General features: G+C 42.1%; 1 protein-coding gene across 2 annotated transcripts in view; it reads left to right on the forward strand.

Annotated features, from left to right (window-relative positions):
- Window positions 1-21,427: 21,427 nt before the first annotated feature.
- Window positions 21,428-25,270, forward strand: part of RAD52 (RAD52 homolog, DNA repair protein) — a 52,497-nt gene continuing 48,654 nt past the window's right edge. For both annotated transcript variants that reach the window (XM_036299564.1, XM_036299567.1), the window contains exon 1: window positions 21,428-21,474. The gene's annotated coding sequence lies outside the window, so the exon portion shown is untranslated. The remainder of the gene's footprint in view (window positions 21,475-25,270) is intronic.

The raw sequence follows: 25,270 nt of genomic DNA on the forward strand, positions 1-25,270 counted from the left end.
GGTATTTTGTTGCTTCCATTTCATTTAATTATTTTTCTGAGGATTTCTCTTGTTCTTTCATTTGGGGCATATTTCTTTGTATCACCATTTTGTCTCTGTGTATTAGGTAGATCTGCTATGATTCCCAAACTTGTTATGATGGCTTTATAATGTGTCTTATTGGGATCAGCAGCACGATCTTCCAGATCACCTGAGCTCTGTGCTCCAAGAAGGTTTCTTGTGGGTTATGTGCACTCTGATGTTGTAGCTGCATCTTCAAAAATAAATAGAGAGTTTAGAGAGACAGAGGAAGGGATAGATAGAAAGAGAGAGAAAGAAACATTGATTTGTTGTTCCACTTATTTATGCATTTATTGGTTGTTTCTTGTATGTGCTCTGACTGGAGGGTTGAACCTGCAACCTTGGCATATTGGGATGATGCTCCGGTAAACTGAGCTACCTGCCCAGGGCCTGTAGTTTGGTCTTGAATGCTGTTGGCCCTTTTGTGGGTGGAGTTAGCCCTTCAGGCTGGCTGACTATAAGGATAAACCTTGAATACCATGTATGAGTCACAGTGCAGGGGCTGCCCTACGAGGTGGAGTTGTTCCCAGCAGGTTCTAGTGCCTGCCAGAATCCCCTTCTGAGTGTGACACTTCTGTGTCTAGACGGGTTGAGCTCTGGTGTGGTCTGAAGTCCACCACTGGTTGTGTTGGTTCTGTGTCCACTTGTGCAAGGTTAAAGTACAGGTTGATGTCAAAAGTTTTATATAACCAGCCGTGGGCTACCTGTCTGAAGCTACCATGCTATTCACTGTTTGTGGCTGCATCTACTGGGCCTGGGTGCGTGTAGGAGGGGCCAATCTGTGGACAAGGGTCAGCTTCCTCCAACTTAGAGTTGGGGGCAGTTCTGTAAAAGGTACGAGGCTCCCTGAGGACGTCCTCAACCTGTCAGCTATTCTGCCTCCTCCCTGAGGTTGCATGGTCTTCCTCCAGAGTTTCCAAAGAAAGGCTGTAGAGTGTGCTCAGGCTGGCAGGTACCCACAGACCCTTCCACAAGTTGCAAGCTCAGTTGGGAGGATGGGGCTAGTGGGTCCCTATGGGGGGGACACATGGTCAGGCATTCACTGAGGTAAAAGTGGTCCCTACTCTGGAGCTAAACCACTCAGTCTCTGCCAGAGTCTCCAATTTTGGCTCCCTCGGGAGGAGCAAGCTTAGGAGGGCAGAGCCAATGGGGCTCAGGAGGACAGATCAAAAGAGTCTCCCACCGGGGTTGACGCTGGTGAACCCATGGGAGGGGAAAAGTACTTCATCACAGTCCCAGACAATAGCCTTTGAGGGAGACACACTTCGAATAGTCCAACTATGAGCAGCCCTCTTTTCCCAGGGGAACTGAGCTCAGCAGAGTGGGGCCACTGGAACTTGTATGGGCAGATCCCAACAGTCTCCAGTGGAAGTAGTGCCAACAAGCCTGTACGAGGAGGGTGGGCACTTCTTCCCTTTCCTAGGGTAGCACAGGCTGAGCTTGCAGTGGAGATAGGAGTGCCCTCCGCCTCATAATGTAGCTACACAACCCAGCCCCTGCCCACCGGCTTCCTGGATAAAAGTATCCCTGGGAGACACTTGCTCCGAAAGTGCTGCATGGTGCTCTGATCCCCCTATGCGACTGAATTCAGTGGGCAGGACCACTAAGTGGTAGAGCAGGCCCAGTGATTCAATAGGTGGGGTGAGGTGTGAGCTGTACACTCAAGGTGAGGAGGAACGTTCTCCCTTTATAAAAATCTTTTTTAAAATTTGTATAATTAATTTGAGAGGGAGAGAGAGAGAGAGAGAGAAAGGAAGAAGGAGAGAGAGAGAAAGAAACATTGATGCAAGAGAGAAACATTGATTGGCTGCCTCTCAGGCACCCCAACCAGGAATCAAGCCCACAGCCTGGGCATGTGCCCTTGACTGAGAATCAAACCAGCAACTTTAGGTGCATGGGACAATGCTCAACTAACCGAGCCACACCAGCTGGGGCAAAAATGTTTCCTTTTAAAGCTACACAGTTCATTCTGAGTCTCTACCAAGAGCTTCTCCATACAAAAGAGCACCTCAAAGTTCCCATCAAACCCTTCTGCAGGACCCAAGCATGGCAGTGTGGTGTTGCCAGTAGTTGGAAAATTGGGCAGTGACTCCAGGTGGTGCTGTAACAATAGGAGCACTCAACCCTGAGAAGGTAGGTCTGAGTCTCTAGCCAATTCACTTCTCTCCCAAGGGGACTGAATCTCCACTGATTTTTACCACCAGATGCTATGTGGGCTCCTCTTCCTATCTTTGTTGCTCTGGGTTGGCAATCCCTGCATGGGGTTGAGACCCCCATGCTCCCGTGTGGAGGGAGTTTTGCAGTCAAGGTATCTCTCTGGCCAAGTCTCCACCCTTCTTACCAGTCTCTATGTGGCTTCTTCTGTAAATCCTTGGTTATAATCTTTTAGTTCAGCTAGCCTTCATTTGGTTATTCAGATTGATTGCTATACAATTTAGCTGTAAATCTGGTTTGGCGCCAGGAGCCGATGACTGTAGCTTCCCCTACTGTGTGGCCATCTTGGAATCTGCATGTCTATTTGATTTCTCTCCCCCCCCCCCCCGCTTTTTTTTGTTTTGTTAATCCTCACCAGAGGATATTTTTTCCATTGATTTTCAGAGAGAATGGAAAGGATGGAGGGAGGGAGAGATGGGGAGAGAGAGAGAGACAACATAGATGTGAGAGAGAAACATCAGCTGGCTGACTTCCATAGGCACCCTGAGTGGTGATCAAACCTGCAACCTGTTTATGGGCCCTGACCAGAATCGGACCTGTTACTTTTTAATATACAGGGACCAAGCTCCAACTAACTGAGCCACACTGGCCAGGGCCCTCTCCCCATTTTTTAATTGGATTATTTTTTGGCTAATGAGTTGTATGATTTCTTTATAATTTTGGAATTAAGCCCTTATTAAATATATGGTGTGAAAATATTTTCTCCCCTTCCATTGGTTCTTTTCATTTTTTAAAATTGTTTTTCCTTTTTATTTTGCTGTGCAGAAACCTTTTATTTTGATCTAGTCCCACTTGTTTATTTTTGCTTTTCTTGATTGTGCTTTTGGAAGTTGATCTTTTATTTATTTATTTTATTTATTATTATTATTTCTAATCCTCACCTGAGGATACTTTTCCATTGATTTTTAGGGAGAGTAGAAGAGAGAGGGAAAGACAGAGAGAAACATTGATGAGAGAGAAACACATTGATTGGTTGCCTCCTGCATGAGCCTCGACCAGGGCCTGGATCTGGAAGAAGCCTGCAACCAAGGTACGTACCCTGACCATAATCAAACCTGGGACCTTTTGATCCGCAGGCTGATGCTCTATCCACTGAGCCATATTGGCTAGGGGCTGGAAGTTAATTCTTTTAAATGAAACATAAAAACTAAAGCATTAAAGGCACACTTTTAAAAAATATGTTTTTTATTGTTCTTATTTTTATTTTATCTTCTTTAAAAATATTTTTATTGATTTCAGAGAAGAAGGTAGAGGGAGAGAGAGAGAGATAGAAACATCAATGATGAGAGAGAAACATTGATTGGCTGCCTCCTGAATGCCCCACACTGAGGATCAAGCCCGTAACCCATGCATGTGCCCCAACCGGAAATTGAACTGTGACCTCCTGGTTCATAGGTTGATGCTCAACCACTGAGCCACTCTGTCTGGGCAATTTCTATGATATACGATCTGTATATTGTATTATGTGCCCACCACCCAAAGTTAAACCATCTTCTTTCAGCATATATTTGGCCCCCTTTACCCTCAATCCCTATTCTCCCTTTCCTCATAACCATCCAACTATTGTCTGTATTGATGAGTTTCAGTTTTACATCACACATATGAATGAAATCATTTGGTTTTTATCTTTTTCTGACTAACTTATTTCGCTTAATATTCTCAAGGTCCATCCATGTTGTTGCAAATGGCAGTATTTCATCTTTTCTTATGGCTGAGCAGTATTCCATTATATACATGTACCACATCTGCTTTATCCAATCCTCTACCAAAGGACATTTTGATTGTTTCCATGTCTTGGCCACCATGAATCATGCTACAATGAACATAGAGGTGCATATATCTTTGTGAATAAATGTTTTTGAATTTTTTGGTTAGATACCCAGAAGAGGGATTGCTAGGTCATATGGTAACTCTATTAATTTTTTAAGGAACTGCCATAATGTTTTCTATTGTGGCTATACCAGTTTACATTTCCACCAGTAGTGAATGAGGGTTCCTTTTTCTCTGCAATCTCTCCAACATTTGTTATTTCTTGTCTTGTTGATAATAGCCATTTTAACAGGTGTAAGATGGTATCTCATTGTAGTTTTGATTTTGTAAATTTTCACTTCACAAGGTGTTAAAGTTTGTTTTTATCACCCAGATTGTCTTCTTCAATAATTTTAAGCAATAGTATCAAAGGAGACAGCTTCACGGTTCAGTTATGGAATGATATAGAAACAATCTGAAGCTTTTCTAAATTCCTTTTGTTAAATCATGAAATTTCAGTGTTGGAAAGAGACTTGGAGGCTATTTAGTCTCGGGAAGTAAGCACAGAACAAGAGACAATCTTTTTTAAGTAGTAAAGTTAATATTGATCACTCACCCTCCCAAAACAATGAAACCAATGGGCAATCCTTTTTTACTGTAAAAAAGCCTTCTCTCAGAGGTGAAAAAATTGAGTTAATGGATATAGAACTAGACTTATTCTATCTTTTGTTAAAGCTACAAAAATACTGTAAAAGTAATTGTTTTATATTTTAGAGAGCCTTATAGTTTATGAAGTTCTTTCCTCTAGTAATGATCATGTTTTACATTTGTAGGAAAACTTACACTTTACAAAGCTTTTTCACTCATAAGATTTTATTGGATCTTCCCAAAAATTCTGTGAAGTGAATAAGACAGGCATTATTTCCATTTTAAAAGCATTTCATGTTAACATAATTTCAGTCTTAAAGTTGGCAATAATACAAAGAAGTTCCATACAACGACACTCAGATTCTTCAACTGCTAACATTTTACCACATTTCCTTTATATCTATCTGTTGTTCTAAAATATTTTTTTCTTAACTGTTTTCAAGTTATAGCCCTTTACTTCTAAAAACTTCAATATATATGTATATATATGTCTTTTTTTCATTTTTTAATATATTTTATTGATTTTTACAGACAAGAAGGGAGAGGGATAGAGAGCTAGAAACATCGATGAGAGAAAAACAGCGATCAGCCACCTCCTGCACACCCCCTACTGGGGATGTGCCTGCAACCAAGGTACATGCCCTTGACCGGAATCGAACCTAGGACCCTTCAATCCACAGGCCGGCACTCTATCCACTGAGCCAAACCGTCTAGGGCTCAATGTGTACTTTTAAGAACCAAGTATATTTGTTTACACATAATTTTAAAAATCAGGACATTAACATCAGTATAATACTGTTAGCTAATTTATAGACATGTAAATGTAATTTACAGACATTTCATGTCTCTTTATTTTTTTTTATTTTTTTTTAAATTAAATCTTTATTGTTCAGATTATTACATTTGTTCCTCTTTTTTTTCCCCCCATAACTCCCCTCCTCCCAGTTCCCGCCCCACCCTCCGCCCTCACTCCCCACCCACTGTCCTCATCCATAGGTGCACGATTTTTGTCCAGTCTCTTCCCGCATCTCCCACACCCCTTTCCCCCCCAGGAATAGTCAGTCCATTCCCTTTCTATGTCCCTGATTCTATTATAATCAACAGTTCATTCTGTTCATCAGATTATTTATTCACTTGATTCTTAGATTCACTTGTTGATAGATGCATATTTGTTGTTCATAATTTGTATCTTTATCTTTTAATACCTCTTCCTCTTCTTAAAGGATACCTTTCAGCATTTCATATAATCCTGGTTTGGTGGTGATGAACTCCTTTAGCTTTTCCTTATCTGTGAAGCTCTTTATCTGACCTTCAATTCTGAATGATAGCTTTGCTGGATAAAGTAATCTTGGTTGTAGGTTCTTGGTATTCATCACTTTGAATATTTCTTGCCACTCCCTTCTGGCCTGCAAAGTTTCTGTTGAGAAATCAGCTGACAGTCGTATGGGTATTCCCTTGTAGGTAACTGAGTTTCTTTCTCTTGCTGTTTTTAAGATTCTCTCTTTATCTTTTGCTCTTGGCATTTTCATTATGATGTGTCTTGGTGTGGTCCTCTTTGGGTTCCTTTTGTTTGGGGTTCTCCACGCTTCTTGGACCTGTAAGTCCATTTCTTTCACCAGGTGGGGGAAGTTTTCTGTCATTATTTCTTCAAATAGGTTTTCAATATCTTGCTCTCTCTCATCTTCTGGCACCCCTATAATTCTGATGTTGGTATGCTTGAAGCTGTCCCAGAGGCTCCTTATACTATGCTCGCATTTTTGGATTCTTTTTTCATTTTGCTTTTCCGGTTGGGTGTTTTTTGCTTCCTCGCATTTCAAATCATTGACTTGATTCTTGCGCTCCTCTGGTCTGCTGTCGGGAGTCTGTATAATATTCGTTATTTCAGTCCATGTATGCTTAATTTCTAGTTGGTTCCCCAATATAAGATCGAGGGTCTTATTAGTTTTCTTGTAGATCTCATTAAGTTTATCGGCGGCTTCTAAACAGTTCTTGAGAGACCTTAAAAGTGTGGTTCTGAACTCTATATCTTCCATTGACAATTTTGTCCTGTTTCTTTGTCTCCGCATTTTGTTATGCTTTCTTGGTGCACCCCCTAGTGGTCTTTGTGCGCAGTCTTATAGTTAAACCTTGATTGTTGTAGCTAATACCAGGGAGGGTTTGACCTCCAGGCCAAGTGGCTATGAGAATCAGCTGTGTCTGCAGTGAGAGAACTTCTGTCCTCTAGGGAGGTGCTAATCTAGCCTTTGCCTGTGGCTATCCGGCAAATGCCTGTGTGCAGGGCTTGGGCGGGGCGGGTCGCACAGGATCAACAGGGTGGGCCGGAGAGAGCAGTTATGGCGGCTCTCAGTCCTGTCCCCAGGGGCTCTGCCTCTCTGAGTCCCAGCACCCACTGCAAAGCTCAGAGAGAAAGCTGCACTCGCTCTGACCGAAGCCAGACAGTCCCGCTGCTCCCGTTTGAGTCTGGGTCCCTAAAGACTTGCCCGGATCTGGAGCTCAGAGTCTGCGACTCCCTCCCGATTGAAAACGCCAACCGCGCCCTCCGCCGCCAGCCCGCTCCGCGCACTCCGCACCTCAGAATTTGACTTCAGCACTGCGCCTCCTCTGAGTGTCCGTATGCGTTTCTCTTTCCTCCTAGTTGTAGGACTTCCACTCAGCCAGCGTTCCTGTGGTTCTGGGTGATGTCCCTTCCGTTTTTTGGTTTCACTTTTGAAGTAGTTGTTCAAAGCAGCAAACTCCGGCGTTAACCTATGCCGCCATCTTGGTTCTCCCATCTCATGTCTCTTTAATGTTCAATCTGAAACTACCTCAGGTTTTTGGGGTGTGTGTGTGTGTGTGTGTGTGTGTGTATTTTGTAGATATAGGTATACATATATTTATACTCAGAAATAAAGTATACATCTTTTAATTTCAAAGTTACTATCATACTTAATTGGTAAGTACCAAAAATAATCTTACTGAAGGTGGAAACAAGATAAAGATGTCCTTTATCACCAATATTATTTATCATTCTTTTGAAGTTTTTGGCAATGTTATTAAACAATGGAAAGGTATTTTTAAAAAGGGCTAGGGGATAAGAACAATCAATGACAAATGATTTGACTTATTTATCAGAAAAACCCAAGACAATTAAGTGAAACCTATACAAATACAGCTGGGAACATAGGTAATACATAGAGCTCAATCGTTTTTATCTTTCTTTCACTAGGAAGATTAATTTTGCTGGATATAGAATTCTAAATTAAATGCCTTTTTCTTTTTTATGCTTTAACTATTTCACTCCACTCTCTTCTGATTGCTTGGTTTCTGATGAAAAATACTGTAAAATTTTTACCCTTGTTTCTTTATAGGTAAGGTGGCTTCTTGTGTCTGGCTTCTTTTAAGATTTTCTTTTTGTCTTTGGTTTCCTGAAATTTGAAATGACAGGCTTAGCTATATGTTTTGTTTTGTATTTATCATCATTAGAACTTGCTGAATTTTATGGATCTGTAGTTTGGAGTCTGTCACCCTATCTAATAAAAGACAAATAGGGTAATTAACCGTACCTCCGATACACTTCCCATTGGCTAATCAGGATGATATGCAAATTAACTGCCAACCAAGATGGCGGCCGGCAGCCATGCAGCTGAAGCGAACATGAGGCTTGGTTGCCCCGGTGATGGAGAAAGCCAAGGTTCCCCGCCTGCCGCGGCCCTGAAAGCAACAGCTCCGAAAGCAATTATGTTTCACTTATAGAAGCTAAACAAACCCCAGATACCTGCTTTCAGCCAGCCGAGGTCTCAGAGCTGGAGCTGCAACAGTGTTTCAATTATAGAAGCCAAACAAACCCCAGATACCTGCTTTCAGCAGCCGAGGCCTCAAGCTGGAGCCAGGCTTCAGAACTGGAGCTGGCTCTCAGCTCCAGTGACAGCCATAGAAGGTAAATAAATCCCAGAATTTAAAAAAAGAAAGAAAAAAAGGAGAGGTTGGGAGCTTCAGTCACCCGCCAGCCTGAAAACGGCCCTCAGCCCCTCACCTAGACTGGCCAGGCACCCCAGTGGGGACCCCCACCCTGAAGGGGGTGCGACCAGATGCAAACAGCCATCAGCCCCTCATCCAGGCTGGCCAGGCACCCAAGCGGGACCCCCACCCTGATCCGGGACACCCTTGAGGGCAAACCAGCCGGCCCCCACACATGCACCAGGCCTCTATCCTATATAGTAAAAGGGTAATATGCAAACTGACCCTAATAGCAGAAAGACTGGGAATGACTGGTCACTATGACACACACTGACCACCAGGGGGCAGATGCTCAATGCAGGAGCTGCCCTCTGGTGGTCAGGGTGCTCTCACATGGGGAGCACTGCTCAGCCACAAGCCAGGCTGATGGCTGCCAGTACAGCAGTGGTGGTGGGAGCCTCTCTTGCCTCCTCAGCAGCACTAAGGATGTCCGACTGCAGTTTAGGCCTGCTCCCGGCTGGCAAGTGGACATCCCCCGAGGGCTGCCGGGCTGCCAGAGGGATGTCTGATTGCCATCTTAGGCCCAATCCCCTGGGGAGCAGGCCTAAGCCAGCACGTGGTCATTCCCCGAGGGGTCCCAGACTGCGAGAGGGCACAGGACAGGCTGAGGGACCCCCCCACCCCCGAAGTGCACAAATTTTTGTGCACCGGGCCTCTAGTTTATTTTTATAATGTTCTCTGGCATTATTACTTCAAATATTTCCTCTGCTTCGTTTACTCTTTTTTTCTCCTTCTAGTATTCCAATTATACTTTTTGCAAAATTTCTTATAACTTTTGGATGTTCTCTTATGGTATTTTTTAAAATTCCTTTTCCCCTTTGTGCATTTCAGTTCTGGAAGTTTCTTTGACCTATCTTCAAGCTCAAGAATTCTTTCCTTGCCAATATCCAGTTTACTGATTCGCCCATTCTTCATTCTTCATTTCTGTTATAGTGTTTTTCTATCTCTAGTATTTCCTTTAGATTTCTTCTTAAAATTCCCATCTCCCTTCTCACATTATCCAGCTGTTATTAAATGTACTCTACTTTTATTCATTAAAGCATTTAGCAAATTAATTCTCAATGTTAATTTATAATTACTATCTTAAATTCCAGTCTGACAATCTCAAATTAGTGTTCTTCTCTGAATCTTGTTCTGATGCTTGCTTTGTCTCTTCAGACTGTGGTTATTTTGTTCTGTTTTGCTTTTTGTTGTTTGTTTTATAATTGCATGCCTTGTCAATATTTTTTGTTTAAAGTCAAATGTATTATATTGGATAATAGAAACTTTAGTAACGGACTCTAAAGTGAGTATTTCGCTAATCTTGCTAGGATTTTGTCTGTATTTAATATTTGCTGTAGCTATAGGTGCCAGAGACTCAAATTTCTCTAGCATATTTATTTTTGTCTCCCCTGTTGACTTTGAGCTTCACTAAGTACTGCTCCTTAAAGAGTCTTTTAATTGCAGATCTTTCAGCTGAAATCCCCTTTTCTATACTGGAGCCTAGGTGGTGTGGTAGTAAAGTGTTTTGGGGAAAAGGAATTGTTTTATAATCTTTTGACTAAATCTCAGGGTTTGTTTGTTTTTTCTTTACTGTGGCTATATAGCTGGGTAGTGACCTTCAAAAGTATTTCTTATTTTTTCCCATCCTTAAAGAAGTCAAAAAGACAAGAAAAGACTAGAGAGGATTACAGTGGTAGAAACTGCACCTGTATCATGTGAGATAAGATGCTGGAGGTCTTTCCCCTTGGAGAAGAAGCATTTGTTAAGGAAAATGCTATGTGTATTTCACAAACATTATTCTTTCCAAACTCCTGTACAAGCCAGAAGTGGATCTTTTTGACTTTTCATCATGAGAACTGGGTGGAGTTCCTGAAGATAAAATCTATGAAGGTGGGTGCCCTGTTAAAACTGATGTTTTTTGTTTTGTTTTTAAATATATTTTATTGATTTTTTACAGAGAGGAAGGGAGGGAGATAGTTAGAAACACTGATGAGAGAGAAACATCGATCAGCTGCCTCCTGCACACCTCCTACTGGGGATGTGCCCGCAACCAAGGTACATGCCCTTGACCGGAATCAAACCTGGGACCCTACAGTCCACAGGCCGACGCTCTATCCACTGAGCTAAACCGGGTTGGGCAAGACTGGTATTTTTAGAAGTTTCTCATTCACACTAATTCACATCGAGCCTCAAGCAATTTATCAAAATTACCAGCTAAGTTCACCTACCGTTTTTTGGCTCCAGAGGCTTGCTCCACATAAACAGATCTTAGCTCTGAAACTCTGGATTTGTCTGTCCAGATTTCAGAGTGTTGGCTTGTCCTGAAAACTCAGGTTTATGATGGGTTCATGAAATGTTGGTTGATTTTCAGCTTTTTAAGCTTTTTCTTTTAGGATAGGACCAATAATTTCCAAGCTCTTTGTTAGAACTGATTCTAAAAGTAACTCTCTTTATATATACATATATATACAAGCATTCCTTGTTTTACTGCACTTCAGGTATTGTGTTTTGTATAAATTGAAGGTTTGTGGCAACCCTGAATTAAGCAAGTCTATCAGCACCATTTTCTCAATAGCATTTGATCACTTTATATCTCTGTGTCATATTTAGGTAATTCTTTCATTTAAAACTTTTTCATTGTTATTATATTTGTAATGGTTATCTGTGACCATTCATCATTGATGTTATTATTGTAAATTTTTTTGGGTGCCATGAATCACACCAATATAAGAGGGCAAACTTAATCTGTAAATGCTGTTTGTGTTTTGATTTCTCCACCAACTGGGCCATTTTTCATCTCTCTTCCTCTTTTCAGGCCTCTCTATTCCCTGAGACACAATAATATTGTAATAGTCCAATTGATAACCTTACAATGCCTCTAACTGTTCAAGTGAAAGGAAGAGTTGCATTGTCTCTCACTTTAACCCAAAAGCTTGAAATGATTAAGCTTAGTGAGGAAGACATGTTGAAAACTAAAATAGGCTGAAATTTAGGCCTCTTTCATAAAAAAAAATTAGCCAAGTTGTGAATGTAAAGGAAAAGTTTTTGAAGGAAATTAAAAGTGTTACCACAGTGAACACAAGAATGATAAGTGGTGAATTGTGCTGCTATGAACGTAGAGGTGCATATATCCTTTCTGATTGGTGTTTCTGGCTTCTTGGGATATATTCCTAGAAGTGGGATCACTGGGTCAAATGGGATTCCATTTTTAGTTTTTTGAGGAAACTCCATACTGTTCTCCACAGTGGCTGCACCAGTCTGCATTCCCACCAACAGTGCAGGAGGGTTCCTTTTTCCCCACATCCTCTCCAGCACTTGTTGTTTGTTGATGATAGCCATTCTGACAGGTGTGAGATGATACCACATTGTCGTTTTGATTTGCATCTCTCAGATGATTAGTGACTTTGAGCATGTTTTCATATGTCTCTCAGCCTTATGTATGTCCTCTTTCAAAAAGTGTCTATTTAGGTCCATTGCCCATTTTTTGATTGGGTTGTTTATCTTCCTTTGTTAAGTTGTATGAGTTCCCTGTAAATGTTGGAGATTAAACCCTTATTGGTGATAACATTGGCAAATATGTTCTCCCATGCAGTGGGCTTTCTTGTTGTTTTGTTGATGGTTTCCTTTGCTGTGCAAAAGCTTTTTATTTTGATGTAGTCCCAATTGTTTATTTTCTCTTTAGTTTCCATTGCCCTAGGAACAGTATCAGAGAAGAAATTCCTTCGGCATATGTTTGCGATTTCACTGCCTGTGGAATCCTCTAATATTTTTATGGTTTCCCATCTTACATTTAAGTCCTTTATCCATTTTGAGTTGATTTTTGTGTACGGTGTGAGTTGGTGGTCTAGTTTCATCTTTTTACATGTATTTGTCCAATTTTCCCAACATCATTTATTGAAGAGACTGTCTTGACTCCATTGTATGCTCTTGCCTCCTTTGTTGAATATTAATTGGACATAGTGGTTTGGGTCAATTTCTGGGTTCTCTATTCTATTCCATTGATCTATAGGTCTGTTCTTGTGCCAGTACCAAGCTGTTTTAAGAACAGTGGCTTTGTAATACAGCTTGATATCGGTATTGAGATCCCACCTACTTTGTTGTTCTTTCTCAGGATTGCTGCAGCTATTCGAGGTCTTTTTTTATTCCAGTTGAATTTTTGGAACATTCGTTCTAGATCTGTGAAATATGCCGTTGGTATTTTAATGGGGATTGCATTGAATCTATAGATTGCTTTGGGTAGTATGGACATTTTGATGATGTTGATTCTACCAATCCATGAACACGGTATGTTCTTCCATCTGTTTATGTCTTCCTCTATCTCTTTTTTCAGTGTCCTGTAGTTTTTTTGCATATAAATCTTTTACCTCCTTAGTTAAGTATATTCCTCGGTATCTTAATTTTTTTGGTGCGATGGTGAATGGGATTGCTTTTTTAGTCTCACTTGCTGTAAGTTCACTATTGGTGTAAAGAAATGCCATAGATTTCTTGGCATTAATTTTGTATCCTGCTACATTGCCGAATTTGGAAACAGCCTAAGTGTCCATCAGCAGATGAGTGGATAAAAAACTGTGGTACAGAGAGGAAATTCAGCTGGGAGACAGTTTGCAGCTGGGAAAGGCAGAGAACTCCCGGAGAAAGGGGACTGTTTGAGACTGCCGGATCGAGATCCCCTAACCAGGCACTCTCCACTGATGCTGAAATCTCTCCTGGAGCAGCTGGCTCAGCCATGGAGACCGCACCATCTTGAGTGGCTGTTATTGGAAGCATATACATCCAGGGACCCTGCAACCACGGCACCCAGAGACTAGCTATGAACCCAGGAACACCAGATCTCAAGCAGCACGAATACGTGAACTCAGAGGAGCCCTGCTCCTCCTCACAGAAAGGTCAGATTTCGCCTAGATAAAGGTGTGGTTTGTAATTCAGGTTGGAGAGAGGAACGCACATGGGGGAAGTCTGTGCCCCACAAAGTCTGTGGCCGTTGGGGCCATCGTGATCCACGAGTGTGGAAGGGGTCCCGCAGGGCTGCTGGCAGAAGGGAACTCGAAAAATCAGCCCATAGCTGGACTGGGTGCAAAAAGGCAGCCTCGGATTTTGCCAGTGTGCCGGCTGCTTAGTGCCAGGGGAGAGAGGACATGCGGAAGAGACTTTGGGAGATTTGCGCACAGAGCTACAGAGCTGGACGGTGGAGTGTTGTGAGCCCGTGCACCTACTCAGGCTCTCTCTCTCTCTTTTTTGTTTTTCCTCCTTAAATCTCTGTGTTTGATTATTAAACCCAATACATAGGATCGCTCAATTGGGGTCATTCACAGAGACTGCAGGGAAAGTTGTTTTTGTGGAACCTGGGAATCAGAGCGGGGAGTAATGATCAAGGAACTGGCTCTGGGGCAGTCCACTCTCCCAAACCATTATTAAGTGCGATAAGGAAAACAAAAACTAAATACTGGTTAGAGAGGACTTATAGTCTCAGAGGTCAGTCCAGAAACACTGGCACGCAGGGGCTGAATCACAAACTGACTCTTCTGTAAATACAAATAAAGGTAGTCTGGGAAACAAATATGGCCTGCTTTAAAATCAGGACTGTGGTTTACAACACGGAGGAACAGTGTATCGCAGGGAACTTCAACACATTCCTGAATACCTGACAGGACTAAGGCATGCCAAACAGAAGAGTAGAGGAAGTGAAGGACCTTCACTACTGCACATTTTTATTTTTTTTTCACCTTTTACTTAAGAAACTAATTTTTTTTCTTTTTTCATCACCTGATTTTTCCTTTTTAATTACAACATTTTTATTTTTAACCATTATTATTACTACTACCATTTTACCTTTTTTTAAAGTATCATTTTATTTTCTCTTTATCTTGGGATTAGTGTTCTACATTCTAGTTTCATCTTTCCTTTAGCATCATTTTACTCTATCTCAACTTTACCTTTGTGCCAAAACTCTCTTCCTCACTTTTCCCCTTTTGTTGTCCTGTTTCTCATACCCTATTTCTGCTTTAGATTTTCCCTATTCCTTCTTTTTACCCCCTGTTAAAACTTCACCCTACTTATATATCTTATTTCCAATTCCCTGCTCTAAGTCCCTATACACCTCTCTCTTCTCTTTCTTCACTACCCAAATTTTTTTTCTTTTTTTCTCTCTGTCGTTTTGTTGTTGTTTGCTTGATTATTGATTATATTGGGGGGTTTTTTATGCTTGTTTGTGAGATTGTTTCACTTTTCATTCCTCCCCCCCCCCCCCCCCCCGGTTATTTTTTTGCTTCTGTTTTCCCTCACCTCGCTTGATATTAGCTGTTGTTTGTAGTTTGCATTCATCTCTAGGTCTCTGTTGCTGGAATTTGTTGGGATTAGTGGCTGTTCTATTGGAGTTTTCTCCCCATATAAATAGTTTCTTCCCCTCTTCTATTTCCTTCCCTTTCTTTTCTCTCTTAATTTTTTTTCCTTTTACCAATTTCATTTTTGCACCCCCTCTTTTTTTTCTTTCTTTTTCTCTTTTCTCTTTTTCTCTTCTTTCTTCCTTATCCCCTAATTCTCCTTGATATGGTGGTCACCTTTATTTGGGGTTATTAGTATCATGAATACATTTGTGTTCAGTGCCTTGTGCGTTGTGCCTTGTTGTGTTGTATTTTGTGCCTTTAAATCAACACAGCAGAGAAAGAACTACATAACCAAACACCTGGAGAAGAGCGATCATGGGGAGACAAAGAAACAGACCACATATGAAAGATAAACAGGCATCACCAGAAAAGGAAGTAAATGAAATGGAGGCAATGGAAGCAAGCAACCTGTCAAAGAAAGAATTCAGAGAAATGGTCATAAGGTGGATGAAAAGAATGGAAGACAAGTTTGTTGGAGTAGAGTTGTCCATAGTGTTTTTTAACAATCATTTGTATTTCTGTGGGGTCTGTTGTTATTTCGCCTCTATCATTTCTGATTTTGTTTATTTTGGTCCACTCTCTTTGCTTCTTGGTGAGCCTGGCTAGAGGTTCATCAATCTTGCTTATCCTTTCAAAGAACCAGCTCTTGGTTTCATTGATTTTATGTATTGTTTTTTTGGTCTCTAGGTCATTTATTTCTGCTCTAATATTTATTATCTCCTTCCTCCTGCTCACTCTGAGCTTTTCTTTTGCTCTCTTTCTAATTCTTTGAGATGTAGAGTTAGATGATTTACTATCATTTTTTTGTTTTTTGAGGTATGCCTGTAGAGCTATAAACTTCCCTCTCAGGACTGCTTTCATTGTGTCCCATAGGTTTTGGATTGTTGTGTTTTCATTGTCATTAGTTTCCAGGATGTTTTAAATTTCTTCTTTAATCTCATTGGTAACCCAATCAATATTTAATAACATGCTATTCAGCTTCCAAGTGTTTGAGTATTTTGGGTTTTTTTTTTATTGTAGTTTATTTCTAATATTATGCCATTGTGGTCTGAGAAGATGCTTGGTATGATTTCAATCTTCTTGAATTTGGGGAAACTTTGCTTGCGACCCAACATGTGGTCTATTTTTGAAAATGTCCCATGTGCCCTTGAGAAGAACGTATATTCCGCGGCTTTAGGGTGAAGTGTTCTGAAGATGTCACTTATGTCCATCTTATCTAGTAAGTCTTTTGGATTGCTGTTTCTTTGCTGATTTTTTGTCTAGAGGATTTATCCAGTGCTGTCAGTGGTGTATTAAAGTCCCCTACTACGATTGTATTGTTGTCGATCTCTCCCCTGATATCTTCCAGGAGTTTTCTTATGTATGTGGGTGCTCCTGCATTGGGTGCATATATGTTTATCAGGGTTATATCCTCTTGTTGTATTGATCCCTTTAGTATTATGAAGTGGCCTTCCTTATCTCTTGTTATGGCCTTCACTTTGAGGTCTATTTTGTCCAATATAAGTATTGCTACCCCAGCTTTTTTTTCATTTCCATTTGCCTGAAAGATATTTTTCCATCCCTTCCCTTTCAGTCTGTGTGAGTCCCTTGTTCTGAGGTGGGTCTCTTGTAGACAGCAAATGTATGGGTCATGTTTTTTAACCATTCAGCCACTCGATGTCTTTTGATTGGAGCATTTAGTCCATTTACTTTTAAAGTTATTATTGAAAGGTACTTGTTTGTAGCCATTTCTATATTTGTACCTGTTTTCTGTCTTAGCTTTTTATTTCTTCTTTTTACACCAGTCCCTTTAGCATTTCTTGCATTGCTGGCTTGGTGGTGATAAACTCCCTTAGCCTTTTTTTGTCTGTGAAGCTTCTTATTTCCCCTTCAATTTTGAATGATAGCCTTGCTGGATAGAGTATTCTTGGATTCAGTCCCTTGCTTTGCATCACTTTATAAATTTCCATCCATTCTTTTCTGGCCTGATGTGTTTCTGTTGAGAAATCATTTGATAATCTAATCAGAGATTCCTTGTATGTAACTTTCTGTCTCTCTCTTACAGCCTTTAAGATTCTCTCTTTGTCCTGAGCATTTGTCATGGTAATTATGTGTCTTGGTGTGGGTCTTTTTGGGTTCATCTTGTTTGGGACTCTGTGCTTGTGTGACTTTTTTCTTCCCCACCTCAGGGAAGTTTTCTGATATTATTTCTTCAAGTAGGTTTTCTAACTCTTGTTCCTCTTCCTGTTGTTCTGGCACCCCTATTATTTGTATGTTGTCTCGTTTCATGTTGTCCCATGGCTCCCTTAGGCTCTCCTTCTGTCTTTTAATTTTTTTTCTCCAATTGCAGTTCAGTTTGGGTGTGTTTTGCTTCCCTGTCTTCTAATTCGCTAATTCGGTCCTCCGCTTCTCCTAGTCTACTGTTGAAACTTTCAATGGTGTTTTTTATTGCAGCTATATCACTTTTCATTTCTTCTTGATTCTTACATAAGTTATTGATTTTCTCCATCCATTTCTTCTTGATTCTTGCATACGTTGTTGATTTTTCCATCCATTTCTTCTTCTTCTTCTTTTTTTTAAATATATATTTTATTGATTTTTTACAGAAAGGAAGGGAGAGGGATAGAGAGCCAGAAACATCGATGAGAGAGAAACATCAATCAGCTGCCTCCTGCACGCCTCCTACTGGGGATGTGCCTGCAGCCAAGGTACATGCCCTTGACCGGAATCGAACCTGGGACCCTTGAGTCCACAGGCCAACGCTCTATCCACTGAGCCAAATCAGTCAGGGCCCATCCATTTCTTCTTGATTCTTGCATAAGTTGTTGATTTTTTCATCCATTTCTTCTTGATTCTTGCAGAAGTTGTTGATTTTTTCCTCCATCCAGTTTATTCCAGTTTATGCACTCTAGGACCCTTAATCTGAATTATTTTTCTGACATGTTGCATGCCTCTGTTTCACTTAGCTGCTTTTCTGGCGAGGCCTCCTTTCCTTTCCTTTGGGGGTTTCTTTGTCTACCCATGTTTGATCTCACCGACAGATCTAGATGTTGAATCATTCAGGGGCTGTTCCTTGGGTGGTAGTGGCTCCTTGGGCTGTGGTTGCTCCTCGGGTGGTTGTGGTAGCAGCTGCTCCTCAGTTGGCAGCAGCTTCTCTGGTGGGTGCTGTTCACAGCCGTGGTGGCTCCTCTGGCTGGTGGGGGGAGGCTTTTCACACAGCTGCTGTTGCTCAGACAGAGGGTGTGCTGATCATGAGGCTGCTGACCCTTGGATGGGGGCGGGCTACACACACAGCTGCTACTCCTTGAACTGGGGCGGACAGCTCATGTGGCTGCTGATCCTTGAATGGGGGCTGGCTGCACCCTGCTGTTGTTCCTCTAATGTGGTGGGCTGCTTGTGGGGCTACTGCTCCTTGGACTTGGACAGGTTGATTGCAAGTCTGCTGCTCCTCCGTCGGGGTTGGGTTGCTTGCGTGGCTGCTGCTCTTCGGATGGCAGTGAGCTGCACGCGTGGCTGCTCCTCCTCGGATGGGGACGGGCCACTCACCCGGCTGCTGCTCGTCGGACAGGTGCAAGCTGTGTGTGGCTCTGCTCCTCAGACCGGTGCGTTCTGCACAGGGCTGCCGCTCCTTAGACTTGGGTGGTCTGCTCGTGTGGCTGCTGCTCCTCGGACTGGTGCAGGATGCGGGCTGTGCGCAGCTGCTGCTCCTTGGATGGGGGCGGGCTGCACAAGGCTGCCGCTCCTCAGACGTAGGCAGACTGCTCGTGCGGCTGCTACTTCTCGGACTGGTCGAACTGCTCGTGTGGTTGCTGTTCCTTGGACAGGGGCAGTCCACATGAGGCTGCTGCTCTTAGGCCTGAGGCAGGCTGCTCACGGGGCTGATGCTCCTTGGACAGGAGCATGCTGCTCATGTGTCTGCTGCTCGCGTGGTTGCAGTGCCCTGGACTAAAGCGTCGGGCTGGTCAGGAAGGAGCGTGGTTCAGAACTCACAGGAACCTGCGCCTGGGGTGGCTGGAGACTCGGTGACTGTTGGGACCACAGCCGGGGTAGAAGGTCCCTGGCAGGGGTGGCTGTAGAGTCCCAGGTGTTACCTGAGGGCACCGTGGGTGGAGATGTGGCTGGGCTCTCAGTTACATCAGTTCTCCCCTTTGAAAAGGCGAGGCCTCTGAAGAAGAGCTGGCCTCCTGGTACTGTTTGCAATGGTAGCAGCGACTGCCTAGTTAGGCTAGCCTGGTTAGCCTGCCCCCGAAGGTCCTGCCGGGTCTAACTGTGCCTCATTCACACACACACACACACACACACACACACACACACACACACACTCCTCTTTTGCATCCTTGCTGCCGCCTTCTTCCTGCCTCTGTAGCTGGGTCCAGGGTGTAATTGATCCGTTTGTTACTGAAGTTTCCTCTCCAGGTGTCTGGTTATGTGGCTTGCTAGACTTTAGCCAGACAGGATAAAATTCACCATAACAAGGCATGACCCATAGGGAACAAAGCATGAATGTACTCACGACACCGATAACCCCAATATAAGTGACCACCTGAGAAAAGAGAATTAGGGAAGAGAAAAGAGAGCACAAATGATATCTAAGAGAGAAAAAAAAAAGATAGAAGAGAAAAGAAAAAGGAGAATATATATATATATATATATATATATATATATATATAGAGAGAGAGAGAGAGAGAGAGAGAGAGAGAGAGAGAGAGAGAACACCACAGAACCAATAGACAAACCAAACAAATACAAACATCAAACACCCAGTAAAGAGGGTGGGGGCAGAATCTATACAGGCTGAGTTGATATATCCCAACACCACTTTAAAGTAAGCATTCTTTTATTGTTTGACTTGAAATGCCACTTTTATCAAATAAATTATTTATGCATTGGCTCTGATTCTAGGCTCTTTACTCAGCTTCAGATAGTGTTACTCAATAGTAGTCATCCAGAAAATGACTTGCCCTGAAGTATTTCTACTCAGATAATGAACAGTATAATTAAAAGGGGTTTATTGAAACAACCAATTTGAAAACATAAGTGAATTATTTTGTTCTTAGTATTTAATTTAGGGGTGTGATGTCTAAATTTTTTTAATCTTATTTTTGAGCACTGCAAATAGGATGTGCAATCATCACTCAATGGCAAGGCACAGTTCCAAGGGACATTCTAAAGAACCCCCTCCGCACAAGTAGCCACACAGTAATTTCCTTCCGGTCCTAGCTAACTTAAGAAGCCATCAGGGTACATCTATACAATGGAATACTACGCTGCTATAAAAAAGAAGGAACTCTTGCCATTTGCAACAGCATGGATTGACCTGGAGAACATTATGCTAAGCGAAATAAGCCAGTCAGAGAAAGATAAATATCACATGATCTCACTCATTTGTGGAATATAATGAACAACATAAACTGATGAACCAAAATTGAGCTAGAGGAAAAAAATATTTTAGAATAGAAGTAATCCTGTTTTTGCAGATTTTTAATATTTCCTACAACTTTTGTGATATTATACAATGTTAGTACAGTTTTGGTAATATTATATTTAAAATCTTTTTTCTTGAAAGATTGTTTATTGCATGTAACATTATTATATTTAAAATAGTTTTTCTTGAAATATTAATATTTATTGCATGTAACATTATTATACCAAAAAAAAAGAAGCTATCAGGTAATAATTGGGGGTGTGCCCGGTTTGCTATACCTGTCTGGGGGGTATCTATGAAGGGCTCTGATAACCATTTCTTTTTTTATTTTTTTAGCAGGGATTTGGTTTTCTTTTTTTTTTAATATATATTTTTTTATTGCTTAAAGTATTACAAAGAGTATTACATATGTCTCCTTTTTTTTTTCCCCCACCCTTGACAATCCCCTGGCCTCCCCTACCCCCCAGTGTCTTGTGTCCATTGGTGATAACCATTTCTTAATAAGACTTGAAAGCATGTTTTTCTTTCCTTGCCATATCCGTAGTGTGCACGGATAGGTATTGAGAAATTCCTCCCCGCCGCACTTCTGCATTCCAATCCGGGAATGGGTTTGTGCAGTCTTGCAGGAAGGCACGGAAAGAGTGGGCCCTAAGAGGCTCTAAGTGCATGTCCCGGGCGAGCTCATCGGCCCGCCAGGGGTCAGCAGAGATCCGGACGCCGCACAACCTGAGGGGGCGGTGGAGGGACTGGATGGAGCAATAAGAGACTAAGAATGTAGAGATCGGCGTCGCTCTTCCAGCTTGCTTTACGGCTTTCGGCAGATTGCTTTGCGGCTCTTCTCCCCTTCCTATTTGATTTACGGCTTCTCCTCCTGTTCTTCCTGGCTCCGCCCTGGCCTTGCTCTCGATTAGGACCTTCTTCCCAGAGTTCCCTTGCACATCCTTCCCAGACCCCTCTGCGCGGCTCTATCTAAACTCCCTTCCCCCTTCATTTAGCCTAGACCGAGCTCCCTGCGTGCACCGCGCGCTGCTGAGGCGCGTAAGTGGGGAGGAGGAGGCCCAGGGGGTGGCTCCGGCTAGGGCTGTGGCGTTGGGGCGGCTCGAGTCTGAGTAGAGCGCAGGGATCGGGCTGGAGCGCGAACTGCGGGTCCCAGGCATCGTCACCCTGAGTCCGAGGCCTGTAGTAACGTGCTGTGGGGGTTCAGGATCACGGTTTCTGAGAGTTTGGTTAGGAGGGACAGGGGTACCGGGAACGTGCACCAGCTCACGTGGCGCAGCCCCAGGACCCCGCCCCGGGAGGGTGGCAGCCTGTTGCTCCCCGCGGGCCTCCCGGTGCGGCCGAGCCGAGCCGCGGACGGCGGCTTGTGGGCCGGGGGAGGCTGCGGAAGCGTGTGTCAATGCCGGGCGGAGCGGAAAGGAGTGGCTGCAGTTTGGAAGGAATGACACTCGGTGTAGCCGCGTATTCAGCCTTTTAGACCTGTTCTTAAACAATTGAGATACCATCCATTTATGATTACATTTATCCTTTTAAAGAGAACAATTCAGTGGTTTTCAGTATATTCACAAGGTTGTAAAACCAGCATTGTCAAATTCCAGAACACTCAATCACCCTAAAAAGAAACCTGGAACTCATTAGTAGGCACTGCTCATTACCCCTACCCCAGCCTCACTAATCCTGTTGTCTCAGTGAATTTGCCAGTTCTAGATATTTCACAAAAGTGGAATCATACAATATTTGTTCTTTGTGTCGAGTTTATCTCGGCATAATGTTTTCAAGGGCCATCCATATTGTAGCATGTGTCAGTACGTCACGCCTTTTCATGGCTGGATAACATGAATAATAATACTCAGGTGTAGGGATATACCACATTTTGTTTCTCCATTAGTTTTGGGACATTTGGGTCCCCACTCCTCCCCACTTGTAGGCTTCCTAGAGACCTAGACCTCTAAGGTCTATTCCCCCGCAGAACTCGCAGTCTGAGGTGCACACATTTTAAAACCAAATTTAATTCTGGGATGGGTCAAGTATTTCAGGGATCTCAGTTTAGGGAAATTTGTCTTTTTAAAGTCTTCTCGGTGAACAACATAAACTGATGAACAAAAATAGATCCAGAGACTAAGAAACACTGATCAGACCGTCCAGCCTCAGAAGACGGGGGAGGAGGGTTAGAAGACAACCGAAGGACTTGTGTGCATGCATGTTAGCATAACCAATGGGCACCGACATGGGGCGGGCGGGCTTGTCTTGGGGGCGGGGATGGCGGAGGGGGGCGGTAAGTCGGGGAAAAAGGAGATAATGTAATACTTTAAACAATGATAATTAAAAAGTCTTCTAGGTTCAGCACTGATTAGACCATTAATTGTAGTGGTAACTGGCAGAGAAATGTTTGTGTGCAGTTCTCATCGGAGATGCTGTGTGTAATGTATGCCATGACTGGTCTTGTGTATGAACGAACTGGGTGTAGTGGAGAGGAGTGTATGAGAAAGTAACCGAGATAGCTGTGGGAGAGCGGTTTTACCTTAAGTGGTTCTCAACCTTCCTAATGCCACAACCCTTTAATACAGTTCCTCATGTTGTGACCCAACTATAAAATTATTTCCGTTGCTACTTCATAACTGTAATGTTGCTACTGTTATGAATTGTAATGTAAATATCTGATATGCAGGATGTATTTAGGCGACCCCTGTGAAAGGCTCATTGGACCCCCCCCAAAGGGGTCGGGACCCACAGGTTGAGAACCAATTAGTAAGCAAACCCACAGTCTATCTTTTATATGTCAAGTCTGTATTTACGAATTTATTTACTCGCTAATCTTTGAAATCCCAAATCGATACTCATGGCACTTTTGCAGATGTGCAGAATTCTGAAAAATTTGAGTTGCCCAATGCGCATGTTCCCCAGTTGAGGTTAAACCAGGCTCATACTGGAAATGAGAGTCCTTGTATACTTAGTGCCAGGTTTTTGGGTATCTCCCCTCCCTCCCCCAACCCCCCAATGTAAAGGCCTCCAGGCATATTGTTGAAATGTGCTGTCTATTGTTTAAGTGAAGGAAGGCTGTGATAGGCCTTACAAAGTTTCTTTTAGATAAACTGTTCAGCAGTGAATTCAATGTTAACAAATCAATAATATATATTAGATAAGCTGTCTTTAAACAGAAAGACATTTTATTTAGAGTGTAGTGGGGAGGTGACATTTTGAGATCTAGTTCCTTCTTAAAAAAAGTTTTTTTCTACTCTTAATTTTTTTTGTGTGTCACAAAAATTATAGCAGCATATATGTAAGTAAAAATAAAAGGGGAAAAAAACCCTTGATATCCACTCCTGCTGTTCTTGGTCCTCACCCATCATTGAGTCCTGTCAATTCTGCTTCCTGTAATACATATCCAGAGTCCATCGTTTTTCTACTACATACCTGTTATCCTTGAATCTTTATACTTTCCTTTCTGGACTGTTGTAACATAGACTCCTAACTGAACTCTCCCTCAATTATTCACTGTTGACAAAGAGCTTTCGGAGACATAAATGTCATCTTATTGTTTTCAGCTTAAAATTTCCATTGCTTCCTCATGGTTTACAAACTAAAGTTTTAAACTTTTAAAGATGGCTTCTATTACCCTTCATGATTATGTCCTCTCCTGTCTTTAATAAAGATGAAACGAGCCTTAGCTGGTTTGGTTCAGTGGCTAGAGAGTCGGCCTGCAGACTGAAGGGGCTCAGGTTGGATTCCAGTCAAGGGCACATGCCCAAGTTGTGGGCTCGATCCCCAGTAGGGGTTGTGCAGGAAGCAGCTGATCAATGATTCTCTCAAATCATTGATGTTCTGTCTATCTCTCCCTCTCCCTTTTCTCTGAAATCAAATTTTTAAAAAATAAAAAGAGGTCAGACAAAAGAGGAAAATTTCCTTATATAATATGCTTTATTCCCTTATTATTTTGTGCCTCCCTCCACATGTAATTAGAAATACATTTAGATAATAAGGAAATGGATAAGAATAAAAATTTTTCCCAATCTTGTTTACCTTCTTAATATCTCTTAAATTAATCTATTTTATATTCACAATCACTACCCTACTTCAAGTTCTTTCTCCTTACCACCACAAGCCTTTTTTTTTTTGGTCACATGTTTTTATTTGGGAAAATACCTGTCAGAAGAATTCTTGGGTTATGTGGCAGATGCATATTTAATTTCTAAAGAAATCAGGTTTATTTTAGAAATTATCATAAAACTATAAGTCTTCTAGAAAATACTAAAGACTACTTTCATGATGGGGGTGTGCAAAAGGTTTTCTTAGACAAGACTAGGACAGCAAAAACTACTTTTAAAAAGATAAATGGTATTACATTAAAATTGAAAAGGGCCCTGACTGGTTTGGCTCAGTGGATAGAGCATCCGCCTGTGGACTGAAGGATCCCAGGTTCGATTCCGGTCAAGGGCATGTACCTTGGTTGTGGGCACATCCCCAGTAGGGGGCATGCAGGAGGCAGCTGATCGATGTTTCTCTCTCATTGATGTTTCTAACTCTCTATCCCTCTCCCTTCCTCTCTGTAAAAAAATCAATAACATATATTTAAAAAATAAATAAATAAAATAAAATTGAAAAGGTCTCATCAAATACAACTCTAAGAAAATGAATAGGCAAGCACTGACACCTTTCTGACAAAGGGCTGATATCTAAGGTACATAAAGAACCATTAGGTTCCAGGCCTGAGACTAATGGTTTGTGGCCTGCTGCTTTACTCTCTGGATCTGTGGCTCCATCTTCAAGTTATTCTCCCTTTTTCTATGAACGGTAGCATGTGTTTACAGCTCAGTAATTTTATCATTGTATTTCCTGC

The sequence above is a fragment of the Myotis myotis genome, unplaced genomic scaffold (assembly GCF_014108235.1).
Source record: "Myotis myotis isolate mMyoMyo1 unplaced genomic scaffold, mMyoMyo1.p scaffold_m19_p_3, whole genome shotgun sequence".
Lineage (NCBI taxonomy): Eukaryota > Metazoa > Chordata > Mammalia > Chiroptera > Vespertilionidae > Myotis > Myotis myotis.